Genomic DNA, 21391 nt, shown 5'->3' with positions numbered 1-21391 from the left:
ATATGACCCAGAAACCCCACTCCTAGGTTTTTATTCAGGAAAAAATGAAAATGCATGTTCCCATAAAAACCTATACATGACTGTTATTGGAGTTTTAGTCATAATCACCCCAAATTTTAAACAGTGCAAATGTCCTTCACCTGGTGAATGGATCGGCAAACTCTACGTCCACAGTGGAACACTTCTCAGTAATGATAAGGAACAAGCTACCGATAACACACAACAGCATTGGTGCATCTCAAACAGCGACAGACTGCATGATTCCATTTATAGGGCATTACGGAAAAGGCAAAACCGTAAGGATAGAAGACAGATCAGTGGCTGCCAGGGGTCGGGGCTCAGTGATTACAGTGGGGCATGAGGAACATTTCAGGGGGATGAAAACTTATATTTTGATTATGGTGGTTGCACAGCTGTACACAATACTGAAACTCGTAGCCGTATTAAGAAGAGTGAATTTTACTGAACGTAAATTACGAATCGATACATCCGACTTTTTAGAAGCAGCTCAGAGTAATTATGCTGACAGAATTATCTCATGGAGCGGGGCTCTTAGTATCGTCTACAAGGGTCTACGGACCATTGATCCGCCTTCCTGTACGCACCCCCTCCCCCAATTTCTTCTCATATAATATTGACAGGAGGAGGATTAGCTGCTCAGCGGCAGGAGAAAAAGCTCAGTTAGTCTGATAACGTTTCTTACAGTAACCTCTTAGTGTTTAGATAATTCTGGGAACTCTACTGTACTAAAAATAGACATGAGTATTGGCTCTTTTTTCCTTGTGCTATATACGTGCCTGCTAATCGCTAAGAAGTAAGACTCCAGCGGCTCTGTCCGTGGACACATTGCCACTCTAAAGCCATTACATCACCAGGAAGTCAAGGTCCTTATGTCCACGTGGTACCTGTGTTCCATATGTTGAACTACACTGAAGGTCGACCGAGGTCACTGCTAAGATCTTTAGGCAAGAGCTAAATCTAAGATAGACCCTGATCACTGAATTGGAAACCTTATTAGGGTAGGAAAATCAAAAACATCACTGTCCCACTGAACAACGTGACTGCTCAAAGACTTGGTCTACATGTGCAGACCAAAAGCAATGTGAACGATTCTGGTTCTTTCCTTCATACAATACCCAGCAGATATGTCTTGATTGCCTACGTGTGTGAGGCATGAAAGATACATGTTTATCATCGTAAGTCCCTGTCCTTATGGAGTTTACATTCTCTTGGGAGGGACAGATGAACTATAAATAAGTGAATGGACAAATAAACCAAGTGATGAATCAGTAAGAGACCGAATGTCCGCTACTTAGAGCCAGAAGGAAGGAAAAGCAGGGTAAGAGGCTGGGGGCTTCTCATTTAGATAAAATGGTCAGGTCTCTGTGGCGGTCACCACTGAGCAAAGACATGGAAGAATTGGCCAGAAAGCTGGTGGGTATGTGGAGGGAGAGGGCTCGGGGTGGGGGAGGCAGGGGGAGAAGGAGCAAGTGCAAAGTTTCAAGCTTTGAGATGGGACTAGCAAGGTGGCCGGTGTGGCCAGAGCTGAGTGACGGACAGGAAGGGCGCTGGGCAAGCCAGCAGGCAACGTCCGGCAGACACAGGTGAGCACAGATCATAGAGGCCCTGTGCCAGAGAAGGACCTGGGGTTTCATTCGGCGTTACCGGAAGGCACTGTAGGGTGTGGGCGAGGGAGAGAATGATCTTGATTTAGGTTTAAAGAATCAGTCTAGCTGCTCTGAGGAAAACAGACTTTGGGGGTTAGGTAGATGGGAAGAGGGAAAGCAGAAGCAGGGAACTTGATAGGAGGCTACCACAGCCAGGCAGGCGGAGACAGTCAGCCCCGAACTGAGTGTCAACGGAGGAGGAGATGCAGAGAGAAGGGGCCGACTGCACCCTGGGTGCAGGATGGCGCCACCAACTGAGATAGAAGATGAGGATGCTGATGGGGGAGGTTAGTTCCATACACAAGAGCAGCCGCCGGAGTTGCTAGGAAATGTAAATTATGTTGCTTTCAGGGAGTTCAAGAGGTGAATTAAGATAAAGAAAGGTTAATTTGACCTAAATAACATCGTACCTTATGACTACATAAGCTTTGCAGTGGAAATAACTGACTCAGGACCAGTTTAGATATTAATTTTATCTTGCAGTAGCATTCCCACTGACTAGGTAATTCACTACAGACAGCTAAGGAATGGATTTGTGTAAGAAACTAGATATACCATTAGCGAACTTTCCAGGAAACAAAGATTTCCAGGGAAGCTAAAAGAACTTCAAAGCTTTCTGTAACGTATCACCAAGGCTTTGAAGATCCCCCTTATTTAACCCTTGCTAAAAGAAAAGAACGTCAGCAAGACTGTAGAGTATGGATATTCCTTACTATATTTACGTTACAAAAAAGCTTTGTCTGACGGGAAAGAGAAGTCAAATTATAAGACCCTTTAATGGGTTTACATGTTAAAGCCTTTGGAATAAACACTGTTTGTTAGATGTAATCCACATCAAAACATGTATCTGTTTCACAGATTATTTTCTTCAAGCAGTCCTAAGTTTCTGAGTTTTATGAAGTTGCATGGAACTTAGAAAGAGGCCAGAGACGGCACACAAAGGCACAGCTGGAGCATGTTTGATTCCTGCAAGGAAGAGTGAGGGGCAGGAAAGTCACCAAAGCTTAGGACGCCGTGCACGTCCCCAGAATCACATCTGTTTCATCCAAGACAAGATTCGTGCCTAGGATTCAAAACACAAGGAAAAGCTTAACTTGTTTTGGTTGGAATAACTTAGCCTGCTAACCTCCACAGCGTCTTCCAGGAAGATATCAACTCCCATCTTTTCCATCTTTTCCTCCCTCTTTCCCCCAAGTCAACCTGAAGAGCAACAGCACAGAGCCGGAGGGGGAACCAGATCAAAACACACTTGGGGGCGCCGAGCATGGGGACCTCTGGAGACGATCCACACCCTTTCGATGGATTCCTGTTGGTGAGAAAATGTTTCCATCCAGTTGGAACCACCCACACTTGTAACCATCTTATGAACTTTGTCTGCTTTTGATTTTTTAAGTTTTACTCAAAAGAAATAAGCTTCCCAATGTAACCATACTCGTCCAAGCTCTCTCTCATCAGCCAAGAGAAAAATTTCCTTTTAGTCATGTAGGGCTGGGACAGGTGACCTAAATGGCTTCCCGGTGTCACATTTCTGAAGTTCTTTAATGGTTTTCCAGGTGTTTTCCTACCACCCTGTATCTCTCAAGATATACTCTTGGAAAGATCTCTTCTCCAAAAAATTCACCGTTTTGCTCTGAAGGATTAAGAAATCAAATGAAGAAACTCAAAATCTCTGAATTTAGTGACTTTTCCCACACTATTAGTTATTTTAAAAAATAAATTTATATATTTTATTCATTTTTGGCTGTGTTGGGTCTTCGTTGCTGTGCGCGGGCTTTCTCTAGTTGTGGCGAGCGGGGGCTACTCTTTGTTGCAGTCACGGGCTTCTCATTGCGGTGCCCTCTCCTGTTGCGGAGCACGGGCTCTAGGCGCGTGGGCTCCGTAGTTGTGGCTCGTGGGCTCTAGGCGCACGGGCTTCAGTAGTTGTGGCGCATGGGCTTAGCTGCTCAGCGGCATGTGGGATCTTTCCGGACCAGGGATCGAACCCGTGTCCCCTGCACTGGCAGGTGGATTCTTAACCCCTGCACCACCAGGGAAGTCTCACTGTTAGCTATTAAGGACAGACTTTTTTCTGGCTTGTTGCTTTAAGATGTCAAGATGTATTCTGCTTTTCTAATCTGGATTTGGGATTTCCTTTCACATCGCCCCTCACTGTTACGCTAACCAGGTGCTTCTGCCTCTTTCCAGAGCACAGCCGTATTGAGACTTTACACTCTAGGCTTCTCCCAGGTCATCCATTCAGATAGTTACCTTACTCCTTCCCAATGGTTCCAGACAAATCTCCTTTATTTCCTTTTTTTTTTTTTTCCAAATCCCAGAGTTAAACACACACGTGCCCACACACTGTCAAATCCTCTGCCAAGACTGCTTAGTGCGGTTTTCTCCTTGGACTCGTCTATAATGACCTAAAGATGGATTATATCTGGATTCCCAGAGGTCTGTTCAATATTAACCATGATGATGTGAAATGTTAGACAACTGGGTCTGTCTGAAGCTCCATTATTAATCCAGTCTGCTACTGTTTCTTGGTGAGATTCTATAACCCATTTTGAAACTGTCACTGACCCACCTGTAAAGCTAATGAAACCTATAATCTCCCTCTCCTGAAATATTCTAAAGCAAAACAGTAGCTATAATGGCTGTCCTAGAACAGGGATCAGCAAACTGCAACCCCTGGGCCATATCTAGCCCACTGTCCATTTCTGTCAATAAAGTTTTATTGGCACACAGCCATGCTCATTTCTTTCCATATTCTATATGGCTGGTTTCCTGCCACAAGAGTTGAGTTGAATAGTTGTGACAGAGACAGTATGGCCCCCAAAGCCTGAAATATTTACCATCTAGTCCTTCACAGAAAGTCTGCCCACCTCTGCTTTAAAACCAACAGCTTAGAAGACAATGATTATGAATCCCACTCTGTGATTTTGCAAAGATACTTCATTAGAATATCATTTTTCTCAGGGTAAAAATGAAATGATAAAGTTACATGTAAAAGTGCTGGGACTCAGTAGGCAGTTAATACTTGTCCCTTCTAGTTGCCAAGGTCCTTCTGGACCTTCGGTCTCTTCCTCTCTGCTCTGTTCTCCCTGCAGAGTTGGAATTTTCCTCCTCTTGGCATCACAAATTATTTCAATATTGGCTGTTCCGTCCTCTCATTATCTACACACTTGTCTTTCTTCCCATCCAGAAGGTGGCTTTCTCTGGGAAGTGCCATATCTGAGTTACCTTTGTTTCCCCAGGGCCTGGCACATAGCAAAATCCTAGCAAAGATTTTTATTTTTTTCAGGGAATAAGTGAGTCAAGAAATAGCAAATGAACACTAGAAGTATTCGTAATTCTAAAAGATGCCAGGCAAAGATCATTTATAATAGATTAGTATATAGTACCAGGCTCCCCAAACTAAGTGTCACAAATAACGAGCACTTTGGTGGGCAGGGGGCTGGGGTGTCATGGATTTAAGGCTACAGCTTGCTACATATGACAGCTGCTTTACTGACAAGGCAAAGGGCAAATTAACACTCCTTCCTTGTATAGGTACAAGGAAGTTCCTAGAACCCAAGAAAGCAAAAGTGATTCCTGTTTACACCTAACAACTTACAAAAAAATTCTCCAACCAAACCTCTCATCTTTGAATGACAATGTAAAGTATGATATTCTTTGTCTATAACAAGAGCCTGAATTTAAGATTTCTAATCATAGTGATACACTTTAGCATCCAATAATTCCTTTGAAAAGATAGTTGTTTTGGTTTTGCACGGATTTAAATGAAGAGATTCATTTGTTTAAAAATGAATTTTAAAAATGAACTAGGCAGTGAGGGTATCACAGTGAAGAAATAAAGTTCTTGCCCTCACTTTACTAAAATAAATTAACTTAGAGAGAGCTTAGAATTCATTTTGACAAGACTCTTCTCTGAGTTATTTATCTTCCATAAATTTTCCATTATATTTCATAAATAACTAAGAAGGTCTCACATTTCCAAAGTAGAGACAGGTTTCCGTATTGGATTGTTTCCCATTGCTGCTGTAACAAATTACTATACACTTGGTGGCTTAAAACAACTTTACTATCTTACAGTGCTAGAGGTTAGAAGTCTGAAATGGGTCTCACTGGCCTAAAAATCAAGGTGTCGGCAGGGCTGCATCTCTTCCGGAGGCTCCAGGGGAGAATCCATTTCCTGGCCTTTTCAGTTTCTAGAGGCCACCTGCATTCCTTGACTCATGGACCCTCCTTCATCTTCAAAGCAGCAAAGCACAGAGACTTTATCACATGGCATCATTCTGACACGTACTCTCCTGTGTCCCTCCATCACGTCAGAGGACCCTTGTGATTACACTGCACCCACCTGGATCATCTGGGATCATCTCCTCATCTCAAGGTCAGCTGAGACCTTCCTATTTGCCATGTAACCTAATATATGCATAGCTTCTGTGGATTAGGACATGAACCATGATTCTTTGGGGAGTCACGATTCTTCCTACCACACACATCTTTGTAGCAATCAGTTCAACTAGCCCAGGTCACATGCATGACGCAGTGTGGAAGCTGAACACCACGACCGCTTACCAGAATGTTTCTCCTACCCTCGCGGTTCCCCGGCAGTTGCCAGAAGGGCACCACCTCTGTGCCTCCACCAGTCCCTCCATAGTTGCCATTTCCTCTTCATCAAACCCTGCTCCATTCATCCCCTCCACGCTTCTAAGAATAAAACTGACTTTTCTCCCACCTGTGCCCCCTCCAAGTGAAGGGAAAACCATGCCCTTTCCTCCATCCTTCTGTGCTTGTGAGGGATCAAACCCCCTTGCCCAAGCGTTACACAAAGATTTGTTAATTACAGTAAACATCATTCATATTTGATGCTCCCAGTCTACATCCACCATGTCTTAATGCTCCACCTTCAACCCAGAGAACCCCAAAACACGCAAGCAAGAAGGCACCCCAGAGAGCAGCCTTTCCAGCCCCTTCAGTCTATTAGTGAAGAAATGCTTGTGATCCCAGCAGTGAAGCCAGAGTCTGCTTATCTGTAAGACGACAGGTCTAGAATCTCACCTGAGCCCTGCATTTGTGACTCTGTATGTCAGAGGTAAGCTAAGTCACCGTTCCCTGGAGGAGTTATGTCCACAGGATGCAGCCAACCAACTCTGAGTACGGAGAACAAGCTTTTGTCCAAACAGGGACAACTACACACAGCAGAGGCCTCCAGAGCTGCGTGAGTGTCACGACGCCCTCCTTGCCCTCTGCCCCACCACGGCTCTCCGCTCATACTCAGGAAGAGGGGACCAGGAGCTGATGGGAGGCGTGGCCACCTCCTGGCAGCGGTTTTCACAGCCGCCCACGTGTAAAATGAAAAACACCTGGCCCCACAGGTGTTCGCGGGAACACAGGGATTCTATTGCTCCACTAAACTTCTACTAAAGTCTCAAATGTGGTGACCAACCCACACAGCACCGCCTTGGGAGAAAGGCTGCTGATAAAGCCATCGAAGCTGCTTGAAGAAAGAAGGGCAACCCCGATCTACGTGCCCTGTCTCCCTCTGCATCAGATGGGTCTTCTTTATTAAATACTTTGTTAGAAAAACAGTAACCTAAAATAAAAAGCACCGAGTGTAGGGTGGAAGTCTTAAGAATCAACAGTCAGAAAGCAGACACTTTCTAAACACCCGTGTGTGTGAGGGATGATGTCACAGGCCAGGGATCCAGTCCTGCCTTTATCAAAGTCTGTTCAGCGGAGATTGGTGTCGAAAACACACCACCTGGCATGAATACTCTGAGATGAGTTTTGTCCAGGGCCCCCAGAAGTCCCTCTCCCAACAGGTGCACCTGACCTCCCTTGCTTCTTGGGGGAGGGCCCTGGTGACAGCTTCAGTGACCTGTCAGGTTCAGCCCATTGAGAAGGAAGGGGAAGGGCACTGCAGGCTGTAGGAACAGCGTGTGCGAGGTCGTGAGGTTGAGGCCGCGCCTGGCATTTTCAGAAGGCGTGACTAGGACATGGGACAACCGGGTGGGGATGGAAGCCTGCATCAGAGGGCTCTCTATGCTGGCTGAGACTAGATGTCAGCCCTGAGACTGCAGCCGGAGACTCAGGCGCTAACAAGTGCCCTGAGCATCTCGGGAGGGTGACAGAGTCCAGTGCAAGTGGACAAGGGGAGGGAGAGACAAGGTGGTCGCGGCTGAGGCTCCCGACTCCCCAGCCTGCCGGTCATCACCTGCCGGGCTCGCCCCTCTAGAACCTTCCCGGGGCAGCAGCAGGCTCTGCAGAGCTGCAACCCGGTGGACTTCCTGGAGGCAGGGGCGGGGCAGGGAGCGGGCAGGTGAAATTGGGAAGGGATGACATGGGGAGAATGGAGCGTAAGAGCGTGGAAGGGCTGGAGAGTGAGGCTCAGGGCACACGCAGCAGAGAAGGGAGGAGAAGCTGGTAGTAGGTATGGGTCACAGAGTGAGGACTTCATAAATAGTCGGTGATGATGAGACAGACTGTGGCTACCTTAGCACAGAGCCTGACAGGGGCGGGCTTGACCGTTTCTAAAGTGTCAGCCCAGGGGGGTGTGTGTGTGAGAGAGAGAGAGAGACCGAGACAGAGGGAGAGAGACAGAGACAGAGAGAGAGAGACAAGAGTCAGAGAGACAGAGACAGAGAGACAGAGACAGGGCGAGAGACAGAGACAGAGAGAGAGAGAAGGAGAAGAAGCAGGAGAGGAGGAGCGGGGGGAGGCGCCTAAGGCCTCGGTTCTATTTAGTTAGTATCTCACGACCGGCTCAAAGGTTCCCCCCGCTGACCAGAAGGCAACTCCTGCTGTGCCTGTGGTTAAAGCCTTGGACCTACGATGTCCTTTCCAGGTAAACTCACGTGGCACAGAGGTTCTAGAAGAGTCTGCCTCCTGCCCTCCTCCTTGTGACCTCCCGGGAGGGCGCGCCAACAACCAAAACGGGCCCTCAGGGCAGCTCCTCAAAGATGTCATTCGCTTGGACTTTCCATCCGCCAGACTCCCCACCGGCTGCAAATCACATTCCACGCTGCCTGCGCTCCTTTACTCATTTCAACAGAGGCGGGGCGGGGCCAGGGCCGCCTGAACCCCCATCAGGGACAGACACTGCTGCCACGTGACTCAACCACAGGCTTCCTCTCAGACCCGAGGGCAAGGCTCCGCTGTGACAACCAGCACACGCCCTTCCTGCCTTCGCCTCTCCCCCCAACTACAGCCCATCCATCAGAGACGCTTCCTGGGAGGGGCTGGTGAACACAGCAAGCACGGGCCCCACCAGACACAGCGCTGCCTCTCAGTCCTCGCTTCCCTTCCACATCACGCCTGTAAGCATCCTGGAATCGCCCTCAGGAGCTGACGGCTTAACCCGTGGTCGCCAAGGCAGTGGCAACACAGCGCACGCCTCCCCAGCCCCTGCGAGGGGACCAAGCACCGGTGATCACAGACCACAGACCAGCGGTCAGTGAGAAGAGCAACCGCTGTGTCAGCCCCGCAAGAAGTTCATGGATGAAGGGACGGTCCTGCCCCTAAGGCATCTGGGTCAGGAAGATGCAAATCGTTACCTCATTCAGTAATGTTTATCAAGCACCTTCCTTGTACCAGACACTGTTCCAGGTGCCTGGCGTCAAGTGCAGACAAAACAGAAAGAAATCCTTTTCCTCACTGAGTTAATATTCCAGTGGTAAGAGAGGAAACACCTCTTCCCACATACTTAGTGAAAGGAACCAAAGCAATGACACCAGGCGAGGATCGAGTGGTGCTCATACAGAAAGAAAGAGGACAAAATACTTTCTGCTGGAATAAGGGAGGCTTGAGGAGGAAGCAGGGGCAGAAAAACCTTGTTCGAACACAAATATGCCTTCAGAGGCTCAAACATATAGACATCTTCAAAACAGACGAGCGCACTATGCTTTCCCTTGTCTGTATGGGCCACTGCCCCGCCATTCCCCAGCAGACACTAGCGGTTCAAGGGCGGCAGAGCGGGGTGGGGGGTGGGGGGTGGGGTTTCAAGGGTCATGTTAAGGTCCTCGTAACAGTCAGGTTTATAATCGACTCACATAATCTCCCTCCCAGCCCAGCCAAACCGACACACCCGCTTCTGACAGCTTATCATCTATCACCTTGTCTCACTGCCCACCTGGGTGGATCCGAACTGTCATGCACCCCGATCCACCCCGCTCTCCAGGGCTCCCCAGCTGCACCCCCTGAGGCCCACGTCACACAGAAGAACACCCGCAGAGTCATTCTCTCCCTAGGCAGCCTTTCAGGAAATACGCTCAAGAATCAGAGGTTAAAGAAAATTACCTTTCAGTAGATGTGCAATAATCTAGTTGAATATCTTTGCTCAATTTTTTTAAATTATCCTTTTTTTAATTTAGTTTTTATTTTTGGCTGCACTGGGTCTTCGTTGCTGCGCGAGCTTTCTGTAGTTGCAGAGAGCAGGGGCTAGTCTTCGTTGCGGTGCGCGGGCTTCTCATTGCGGTGGCTTCTCTTGTTGCGGAGCATGGGCTCTGGGCGTGCGGGCTTCAGTGGTTGCAGCACGCGGGCTCAGTAGTTGTGGCTCACAGGCTCTAGAGTGCAGGCTCAGCAGTTGTAGCGCACGGGCTTAGTTGCTCCGCGGCATGTGAGATCTTCCCAGACTAGGGCTCGAACCCGTGTCCCCTGCATTGGCAGGCAGATTCTTAACCACTGCACCACCAGGGAAGCCCCTATTCTTTTTTTTTTTTTTAATTTTTTTTTTTATTTTTTGGCTGCGCCACGTGGCATGCAGGATCCTAGTTCCCTGACCCAGGATGGAACCTGTGCCCCCTGCATTGTAAGCATGGAGTCTTAACCACTGGACCACCAGGGAAGTCTCTATATTTGCTTAATTTTTAAAATATGTGAATTTAAAAGAAACACACACACACACACACAGACCACTTTGCTTCCTTTGGGCCATCAACTGAGAAACTGCTGAATTCCTTTTGTTTGGAACCTAGGAAACCTTGTCCCAAATCCAGCCAGGCTCCTTTCCTGGAACATCCTTGTCAGACAGATGTGCAGTTTCTATAGAAATACCTCCATCAACAGAGGTCCTCCTCCAGGCAGGGCAGCCTGTTCACTAGACAGTCAGAGGTTCAAAAATTCTCCGGATATTTATTTACACCCTCAGCCCATGGGCCCTAAAATTGATTTGGCTTAAAAAAATGTAGATCAATATTAATTTAAAGATGATTTCTTTTTAGCTATAAATCCAATCATTAAGCAGAGCGATCTAAAGAAGAGGGGGAAAATAAATGGACGCGCTGAGAGCAGGAATTGTCACTGTTCATAAGGACCAAAGACTGCCAAGAGAGTTTGGAAAGGCAATCTTTCGGGAAACAGTAAGTGAGCTAACGGTGGTCCTGAGTTTTTGCTGTGAGTTCTGGGAAACGGGAACGAGCGCATCCAGCGAGGACTTCTGGCCGGGAGAGGATACCCAGCTTTAGGATGAGGGGGCTGGGGGAGGGGGCTGCTCCTGGGGTCCAGCCAAAGACAGGGTGGGTCTGGGGTAGGGGGCAGCAGCCGTCGTGGGGCTTAAGTGCCCTGCATCTGGGGACAGTGTAAGGCAGCTGCCGGTGATTACGTTTTATCAAATCTATGTGTGATTAAAATGAGTCCCTACACTTTAGCTGTCTTTCTCTAACTTCTATCTTGGAAATTCTCGCATTCTCTCTCTAAATGTGGGCATGTCACACAGACCAAGCCTGGGAGATGTGCCCAGGGATGCAGTCTAAGAAAAAAAGTAAATTACTCAGCTGGGTCCCACCTTAACGCTCCGGCATACCTACCTGGAAAGCTTATTTTAAAACAATATGCTAAGTTTTGTTTAAAAAAAAAAAAATCCCACAAGTAATCAGAATAGTACGAGTTGGTTTTTGGTGACAGCAAATATCCAAGACTCCTGGTTATCTGTGTGCTGCTTTTGCAGCTGGTCGACACAACGGCATTGCAAACACATTGTGAAATGATCAATACTTACTTTTTATTCTGTGGCTCGAAACTCAAAAAGAATTCATCATCCCTTCCTGGGCTTCTCCTTTAGTTTCAGAAAACGACCAGTCTCCAATGTAGCTAGAATCTGAAAAAATATATATATATATATTTAATTATAGGATGTAACTTCTAAAGCTGAGGAATACATACGTGAGATGGAATAAATTCATTTGCCTTAAGTTAACCTCTGAAAATACTGGACTTCACCCGACTTTATCAATATCCCTCACTCGCATAAGGCCTCGCACAACAGGAAGTGAAACTGACAATTTCTATAACGGTTTTTTTCTACTTGATCATTTTGACCACGACTAAAACTGCCTTGATTAACCTGACTTAACTCGAAACATTTGCCTTCAGCTACTGTAAACAACCAAGTTACGCCCGATTTCAGCAACAAGGAGTTCCCTTTCTTTCTCACTAACCACGTCACCGTTGTGACAAGTTACGTCAAAAAGCATCACAAGCTGTTCACCCGCACACGCAGGCGACCCAACACCCAGAGACCAGAGCGGCGCGAAGAGTGTCAGTTATGCTTTCTTCATCTTGATAAGAGGGAGCAAATCGGATTTTAACGGATGAACAAACTCCTATCCCCCAAGGATGCACTGAAAATCTCCCAGATCTAGAATTAAAATTAAAAGTGCTGCCGCGTTTAACCACGCAACATCCGCTAATTCAGTCTGTGGCTGCCTCACTGCGGTGAGCGAGCACATCTTCTCCTCCCTGCTGATGTCTGGTGGCTTTGTTCTCTGGACCTGGCGCAGTGCAACTTCAGAAGCCAAAGGTCACCAGCACTCCTGGGTGACTGAATACGAGCTGCAGTGTGGCAGGGACAACCCTGCCTCTGAAAACGCATCCAGAACCCGGTTGTGTGTCCTTCCCAGCTTTCTTTATTTACGCCAGACTCCCTGGGATCTCGATCTGCCCTGCTGGCCGCAGCAAAAGCAATGTCCTTCCAGCTTTCCTTGCACCTCCCCCTGCTTCTCTTAGCCAGACCTTTGCCTTAGTATGTTTCTTCCTGTTTACAGTAGCAACTAAAGGCATTTCAGTACCTCAGTGCACACAGAACTGTGCTACCGGGATGAGAAGCTCTTTTTACATAACTGTCTACCTACAGAGATGTCCCCGGTAACATGAAGCCAAAACTCTCTCCAAACTCTAAAGTACAGAGATGCTCCGTTGCCAGGATATACTGGGCAGGATATATTGAAGTATATCAAAACACGTGTACTCAATGGGTTATTATTATTGTTATTAATGGCAGTCACTAGAACAGATCAATGTGAAAAAGAGAAAGATATTAAGATTACAATAGATAGGCAAACACTTATAACCCAATTGAAAAAAGCAGAATTTAAAATTGTTCCAAAGTGCTGATTTATCATCACATATGGATGTAGCTATGGAAATTATTATATATAGATATATATTTATACATCTTATAATTATATATAGATATCTACAAATCTATATTTAGCACAAATAAACTACAAGAAAGAGTTGGTTGATGATTATTAAATTCTAGGACTCTATGAGAACAGAGTGATAAAGCTGTTCCCAGGCTTAAAGTGTGCAACACTGGGCCTTCCTGGTGGCGCAGTGGTTAAGAATCTGCCTGCCAATGCAGGGGACACGGGTTCGAGCCCTGGTCTGGGAAGATCTCACATGCCGCGGAGCAACTAAGCCCGTGCGCCACAACTACTGAGCCTGCGCTCTAGAGCCCGAGAGCCACAACTACTGAGCCCGCGTGCCACAACTACTGAGCCCGCGTGCCGCAACTACTGAAGCCTGCACGCCTAGAGCCCGTGCTCCGCAACAAGAGAAGCCACCGCACCGCAACGAAGAGCAGTCCCTACTCTCTGCACCTAGAGAAAGCCCACGCGTGAAGACCCAACGTGGCCAAATATAAATAAAAAATTTAAAAAGTATGCAACACTTCAGAATCACAGAGTCTTGTCACCAGAAGGGACATTAGCTCAACCTTTTCATTTCACAGATTAGTAAATTATACCAAAAGAAGTTAAGTGACTCAAGCTTTTCATTTCACAGATTAGTAAATTATACCAAAAGAAGTTAAGTGACTTATCCATGGTCATAAACCTACTTCCTGGCAGAACTGAGACCAGCATGGGGAGGTCCCCACTCATGAATCTGCCTTCTCTTCAGAACACACTGCAATGGACTCATGCAAATAAATCAGGGGGTCCCGGTTATCTGAGAGGTCACTGTCCAAAAACCCACGTGGTTAGGAGCTTTTTTAGGGAAGCACACCTTCAAAACTCTACGGTATTTCCTAATATCAAGTCATTTAAATGACTTGAATTCCCACTCAAAATTCCATCCTTGTTCACCGTCAGCATCTTTCCTGATTGCAAATCTTGCCCTCCAAACACAGAATTTCACAAGGTTAATCAAAACGGCATTAGAGAACTTCCCCAATAACAAGTGAAACAAGGGCAAGTGGGGACTGAGAAGGTGGATGTAGCAACAATCTTTAAGAAAAACATTTTAAGTTGGTGGTGAGACAGGGATTTCAATACAGAAAGAGTTTAAGAGTAAGGAATCTAAAGGGCCCAAAGGAAAATGACTAGGACCTCAAATATTCCTGTAAAACTGACCAGCTTGAAGATGTGATGTCAATGTCAAACGGGATTTAAAAAGTACCACGATATACTATCATACAATTTTGTCTAAAAATGTATTCCTCTCCAATCAATCAATCCTTGATTTTTGCATTGCTCATTCTAGGAGTTAGCCATGGTCAAAATGATCTTCTAAATTGTGTTAAATATAAACTAAAAGAATTATTTTCATGATATTCAGAGTTTTGGGCAAGATAAAGTCCCAAAGCTTTTAAAGATTGTATTATGAAATTTTGGTCCCCATTTAAGTGGATTCAATTTAAATGGCCTTTTTCTGGCTCTAATTATCCTCAGATAACAAGCACCTGCTGTAGAATCGTCAGAAATAATTTCTTAAAGTATAAATCAGTAATACGCAGGGTATTTATCTCATTTCAAGCCAAGCACACCTTTTAGGAGCAGGAACTTTAGATCCAGAATATGAAATATCAGGGGACAGTGTGTTTTTAGTTTGCCCCTCTGCCATAAAAAATAATGCATTTTATATTTTATTTTATACAAAATAAAGAGGTTACAAAATTACAAATGACTATATTTGTCTCAATTCCTTTAAAAAGTGCGAAAGTGTAATAACGTATTTACCATTCTGAATTACATAATTAAATTTTACACCCTATTTTATTTGAACATAACCATGAAAAAAGCTACATAAGGTACTTAATAGTGGTTACTTTGCATCCTGTGATTGATTCTGTCATCTGCAATTATCTGTGGTTCTGTATAATTCCTGGTCTGAACTTCAACTGAGAACAATCAAGTTGGCTGAGTTTCCCTGTGCTCAAAATGTTTATTACGCGAAAATGGTTGCTATTCAGGGCTGTTTAACATTCACTCAGATAATAAAAGGGCTTCTAGTATCATGAAAACACAAGGTTTCATTTTAGAAGCATCAATTATTTCGTGGAACGTTTTCTTCTAGAAGAATAAAGAAAGAAAGAGAATCTTTTTTTCCATTAAATAAAACTACAATGTTCTATAGTAGAAAGATATGTTTTTCTTTTATTTTCCAAATCCGTAACAATACTAAGCGTCTAAATAATCAATGACAAACACACCTTAAAGTATGTGGGATAATCAATTTGAAGGATTCCCTTCTTGGAAAGTTTCTAGCTGCTGTGACCGAAATAATAAACAATTCATGATGCAGTTTGTTTACTAATCCTGTCTCAAAGGTCAAGGCCAAAATTATTGACTCAGTCTTGCTGTCAAATTTACTTTGCAAATGAGTACGAATGTATGACTCAGGATTCAGATGTAACTAAAGCTTCCTTCCAGGAAGGACCACAAAGCTCCCAGTTCCCACAGCCATCAGAGGCTGAAGAACAAAGGTGGGGAATACCAGGCAGATGCTTGAATTATTTCACCACTGCGGTCTAAGAACAGTAAAAAGAAACTGCTCAAAATCACCTTCCCAAATACTTGAGACTCATGCTAAATGAATCAGATGAGCCCTCTGCTCTGGTCCCCCTTCCTGGAGTGGAATCAGTGAACTAGCGGAAATTCAAGGACCAAGGGAATCCCTGCTCTACTGACTCAGGTAAGTTACTGCCAACCTCAGGGGAGAAGTTTGCCTGTTTTACTGCTCTAAACAGGAAGTGTTTGTGCAGGGAAGCTTGACCAAACCACAGGAAACAGGAAACCATGGATTGGGCTCCTTATTTTCGGCCAACTGACTTAGAAGCAGGTGTTTGTCAACATTAAAACTGCCTTTAGAAGGAAATGCACCACTAAACTTCCTATCAGCCCTAAGAGATGACGTCACGAAGATGCTAATAAACGTGACTAACCCTCCCCTGTCTGCTCAGCATCTTCTAGCCACAAGGGAGGGAGCATCCTCACACTCTCTAAGCAGGGGGACCAGGTGGGCTCAGGAATCCCACAGATTGCCTTGAAACGCTTCCTAGCTGGGGCACATTTCCTCACCTTGCCAAACCTCTTTACTCCTCTGTAAAATGGCTACAGGAACAAAGTCGTAAGATTCTTACTGGCTTTAAAGTGTCAAGTGTGTGGCACAGTGCTTTGGACACAGAATATTCAGGTGCTTCATTATTCTTCTTTTTCCTGCTACATACAAAATAGAGTACCTTTCTACATTCTCTTGGGAGAAGCTGCCTTAGATACTGAATATTTTCTCTACTTAGAGCTGATCCTTTCCAACCAAAACTGTGACTGGGAATGTCTTTTATTACTGTGAAAATACAGAAAAAGTAATACTTCAGAATGCAGCATTCTAAAATCCTTTTCCCTAACAGTTACTCCGGAAGAGAAAGGACCCTTACGATTTGGGTTTAATGATCACTAACGCTGACATAGCATCAGGCACTATTTTCCATACGTTAACTCATTTAAAATCCATAATATCCCCATTTTACAGATCAGGAAACTGAGAAGCAACTTGTCCACATGCCAGAGCCACACAGGACCTCTGTGCTGTGTATTGATTTGGGGGGATTTGGGGAGGAAGAGTAGGGAGGGAAGGAGGAGGAAAAAAAGCAAAACAGTCTAGAATATTCTTCCCCCCTCCAACACACAAACATAGCAAAGAAGACTTTAATTGTGAAGACATCAAATACCTTCACACTGGCTAGTTCTTCAAATAGAAATTCTTGATTTCTTATTTAAGTATTTTCCTAGAGATGCAGAAACAGGAGGAAAGAGAGGGCTGGTTACCAAGCAGAATGGTGTCAGGTAGCAGCGTAGAGAGAGGGACCCCTGCAGGGCTCTCAAGGTAGGAGGGTGAGAGGGGATTGTTCTAGACCTTACTGAAATCTAGCACCAAATGGCTATGGTTAATCGCAACTGCACACACACAGGACACCTGTGAAATTCCAGCCTGTCCTCCCACCGCTAGAAACCGTCCCCAACGCATTCTTCTTAAATATGATGCTTTCAAATGTGAGAAAAGCCAGAGGAGCGGGAGTTGCTACTGCAAGAAGTATGGGTACATGTGCACGTGGCCTGTGCAAGGTCATTACCAGCATTAGTCAAATCTCCATTCATCATTCGACATGATCCCCATTTTAGCGGCACGCTTAAGAGATGGAGCGTTTTGCCCCAAGCCACCGCAGGCTGACTGATAAGTTCCAGCTTCTAGACGCTACGATGCACTGAGGAGGACAGTGAGGTTTCTGAAAGGCAATCATCGCCCCGCATCGCACAGAGACGCCCCTGGGAATAAAGACGGGTGAACAGTGCACCCCAGTAGGAAGAGGCATACCTACGTAAACAAGGATGGGAATAACAAACATTAATAGTTACAGTTGCTTCGTCCAGTGTTTTGCAAAACACGATTTAATGCTGTCTTTATATAACCACAGGGGAAAAGGGAAACTAAAGGAGAATTTGGAACGTGTGGGAAGCCTCGAGGTGAGAGGTTGACATGAACTGCACGACGTTAGGGACAGAAACGTAAGGAAACTGAGCTTTTGGAAGTAACTGTGGATTCAGAAGAAGAGACGGCAAAAGGGAGAGAGAGGACCAAGGAGCCACTGCAGAGCCAGGTGCCTCTCTCTCCTGCAAATAACCGCACTGCTCATGGCATTTCTGAGGCCAGGAGTTAGGAAACTACTGCATCAGAGTCGGGGGCTCAGAGCACACTTTCCGCTAGACGGTGGGCCCCTGGATTCCACAAAGTGAAGAGAGATTAGGAATGAAGATGCAGCAAAAACCAGGGGGGTCTCCGCAGCCAAGCTCTTTAGAATGTTAATTTAAAATTAAATTAACTCATTTAAAATGCTAATTTGTCATTTCAGAGGGTGAATAAGCTTGATGTCTCCCACCAGAAAACCCCCGCTGCCTGAATCATCTCACTCCCCCCCAAAAGAGGCAAACTTTGAAGGGAAATAAATCCCATCGCTTGTATATAAAAAGCTGTTCAGGTGGCAAGGGGTAGACAGTGGAATCACATCCACGTGAGCAAATGAAAAGTTGCCTGAAGTTTCCCTCAAGCTCCGTTTCAGAATCAAGGTGGACAGAAAAAGTGTCGTTAACAGGTGATAAGGTGGGGAGGCGTCCGGTGCCCGTTTGGCTGCACCATTTAAGCCAAGGGGAGCCGGCCCGGCTGGAAAAGCAGTCATCAAACGACACCATAAGACCACGGATTTGGAAGCGCTCAAGACGGATCTGAACAACTGGTGGATGGGCTGGATTGTGTCTGAGAGCTGAATACAAGAACGGATTTTAATAACTGAACAACGGCTATGGTTTTAATGACAGGGCCGGACAGGCTGAGGCCAAACCGACCGAGGGTTTTTTCAGCCCGATTTGCTAGACTTTTTAGCGAGTGGTATTGGTGGAGGTGGAAACACTGGACGGGAAGCCAAGCAGGGCCAAATCTCCGGGCAGGAGAACGGGAGACAGTTCAAGTCCAGGCCTCGGTGTACCTGGGGTCAGGGGCACCTGCTGCGCTGTTTCCTCTGGGTACGTCGGTGGGTGAAAATGCTAGTCTGTGAAGAGAAGACACCAAACCAAATGAACAGTGGTTTGGGCTCGAAACCCTCCCTTTAGACAAATAAGAAACTGGAGAGTGATTTTCAAAGTTTACACTGATGGCGTCTGAGTGACCAGGTAAAGATGAAGGGAGGCTTCCAAACTCAGGGGAGAACAGCTGTTTTTCTTCAAAAAGGAAAAAGAAGAAAAAGAGGACACGATGAAGAATATAAACACAGATAAAGGAAATTAACTCGCCTAAAATACAGAGGGGCTCAAAATGTCGGCTTCTTTAGCGGATATTTCACCAAGACGGAGTGCTCACCGCACAAGACAAACTGCTGAAATCAAAAGCAATCAAAAGGAGAGCTGGATGAAGGCGGTTCTTGAGGGGACGTCCGAGCTCTACCTTCGTCTGTGTGGGCTGGAAATTCACGGTAAAATGAAGGTCATCCTCGGTCACGTTTTTCACTGAGAGAAAGCCCTTGGATGAGTATTTTCCCCTAACACTCTAACCACCACATGACCCCAGAGGCACCTTCTCACCGAGGAGACATACCTGCATAATCTTTCTGCCAACAGGAGCCTAGGAATGCCACAGGAAGAGCTCTGGGCACCTGCTCCGTGAACCCCCTGCCGTAGCCTATAAAGCAGGGAAGAAATGCATACTATCTCCACGCTTTCTGGAAGACAGCATCTACCTGCTACTCTGTACCGCCCTCAGCCCCGATCATAAGTGCATCCTTCTTGGCTCTTCGGATACTTACATAAACGCAAGTTGGAGAAGCGCTCTAACTGGGCCCACGTAATCCCAAGGCTCCAACAAGCAGCAGGTCCCACTGGGGCTGCCATTTTCCTCTTCTCTATCCTCCATCCCTCAAACACCAGGTGCCCTAACAACAGCAGGCCCGTCTTCCTCCTCTCTCCCACCATCACGCCCCCCCGACCCCTCACTGCAAGGATGCACCCTGCATGGCAGCCGAGCCCTCTGGGTACAGCCATGGGCGCATGACCCAGGCCAAAGGGACTGCTTTCACAGGACCTGATTAAGCTGCACAGGAAGAAAGAGGGTCTTTCTTCTTTCTTTTTGGGTCGAAGCTGTAAGAACCGCCAGCAGCCATCTTTCAGGCCCATCCCCCAGAGGGCACCTGAGCCTCGTCTGAAGCCACGTTCACCCTTGCATTTCCCTAGTTTATAAGCCAACAAACTCCATGTTTTGCTTAAGCTAGTTTGAGCTGGGGGGGGGGGGGGGGCGGGGAGATGTGTAACCCCCAACGTTCCTCAAGAAACATAAGACTGTTGCTTTTTTTAATAGGAAAGAGAAAAATCTTATATCTAATAATATAACCAGTTACCATTTCCCACCCAGAAAGATTCTCCACATTTCAACAGAAAATAATTGTTCTCAAATACACTCGTAAAACAGTCACTTATTTTAGGCAGAAAATTGTTCGAACTTGATGCTTGAAACCTTAAAATTAAATGGTTTAATTATAAGGCTCCAAGTTATCTTTTCTTATATTGTGACATTCTAATAAATTTGAAGGATTGTGTAAAATAGTTTTTAAAGAATTCTGTCAGACAGGATGTGGCGGCATCTTGAAAAACAACGAGCCATGGTGTTTCCCAGGGAACTGTCCCAGGCTAAAGCCTCATAAAGACATCTATAAAGGTTAGAGCAAGTGCTACTTTTGGAATAAATGTCCCATCAAAACCGGAAAAGCTCCTGAAAGAAAAAAAACTGCACACCCAACAGCACAAGCTTCTGTCTTCTGTCTCCCTGTGGCACTCAGACATCCCGGAGGAACCTGAACCAAAACCATCCCTTGGAGACCAGGGGCAGAGACAGTGACCTCCCCGCTGGATTCTGCAGGAGGTGAACTCCTGGATGGGATGGCCCACGGAGCAGCCGCCCACTACAGGCCCAAGCTTCTGCACTTATCCCATCACTCACTCCCTGGACCCCGAGGGAACTACAGCCGGAATCGGGATGTTAGCTCCGATCACAAGTTGATGAGGTTGATCAGATGGGGTAGGAATAATCAATGAAGTTATTCCACTTCATAAATAAGGCCACCCTAATGGGCATCAGTCCAAGATATATTATGGTGACAGTGATAAGAAATCCCTAAACCGACAAAGCTCACAGACCTTTGATCTTTCATGACTTTCCAATGTATTGTCTGTGGACAATCTGACCACCAGACCCATCCCTGGCTCTGAGTGGCTCCTGTCCCTGGTGCAAACCTTCAACTCGCAGCCCGACGCTGACACATTGTTTTCTGCATGTCTGCCCTTCTGGAAGTGCCCAAAACTCTAGAGACGCAGGGATGGAGTCTCCCTGATCTTGCTTCGTGGCACAGATTCTGAGGAATTTGACAGGCTGCCTAACAAATAAATGTTCATTAAATGGATAAACATTTACTTTCACTTTGCTGTTTAAAAAGAAAAAAAAAAACAAAAAAACCAAAACCAAAACCAAAAGAAATTCCAAACTTGGATCTTAGGATCTCAATCAAGATACTCCCAAAATATGAGGGGGCCCAATACAGACTTAGGGGTAATGTGAAATAATCTAGGTGTTTATTTTTAATACAGGAAACAGCATAGTTTTTGTTAAAAAAAATAATAATAAAAAAACAAAGAAAAAATTTC

The 21391-nt window shown here is 45.8% G+C and overlaps 1 protein-coding gene across 17 annotated transcripts in view; it reads right to left on the bottom strand.

The window, feature by feature from the left end:
- The window catches only part of SVIL (supervillin), a 305706-nt gene that overhangs the window by 187639 nt on the left and 96676 nt on the right, over positions 1-21391 (bottom strand). For 4 of the 17 annotated variants that reach the window (XM_089906335.1, XM_089906333.1, XM_089906334.1 and 1 more), the window contains one exon: positions 11650-11748. The gene's annotated coding sequence lies outside the window, so the exon portion shown is untranslated. Of the gene's footprint in view, positions 1-2793; positions 2974-8509; positions 8924-11649; positions 19990-21391 lie in introns of those variants that run through there. The other 13 variants (XM_089906337.1, XM_089906344.1, XM_089906346.1 and 10 more) reach the window with 6 other exon arrangements.

This window comes from Delphinapterus leucas, chromosome 2, assembly GCF_059928025.1.
Source record: "Delphinapterus leucas isolate spDelLeu-1000000601 "Yukka" chromosome 2, BTC_Dleu_Yukka2, whole genome shotgun sequence".
NCBI classification, from domain to species: Eukaryota; Metazoa; Chordata; class Mammalia; order Artiodactyla; family Monodontidae; genus Delphinapterus; species Delphinapterus leucas.
Note: the sequence above shows the minus strand (reverse complement) of the source record. Positions and strands in the feature narration are given on the sequence as shown.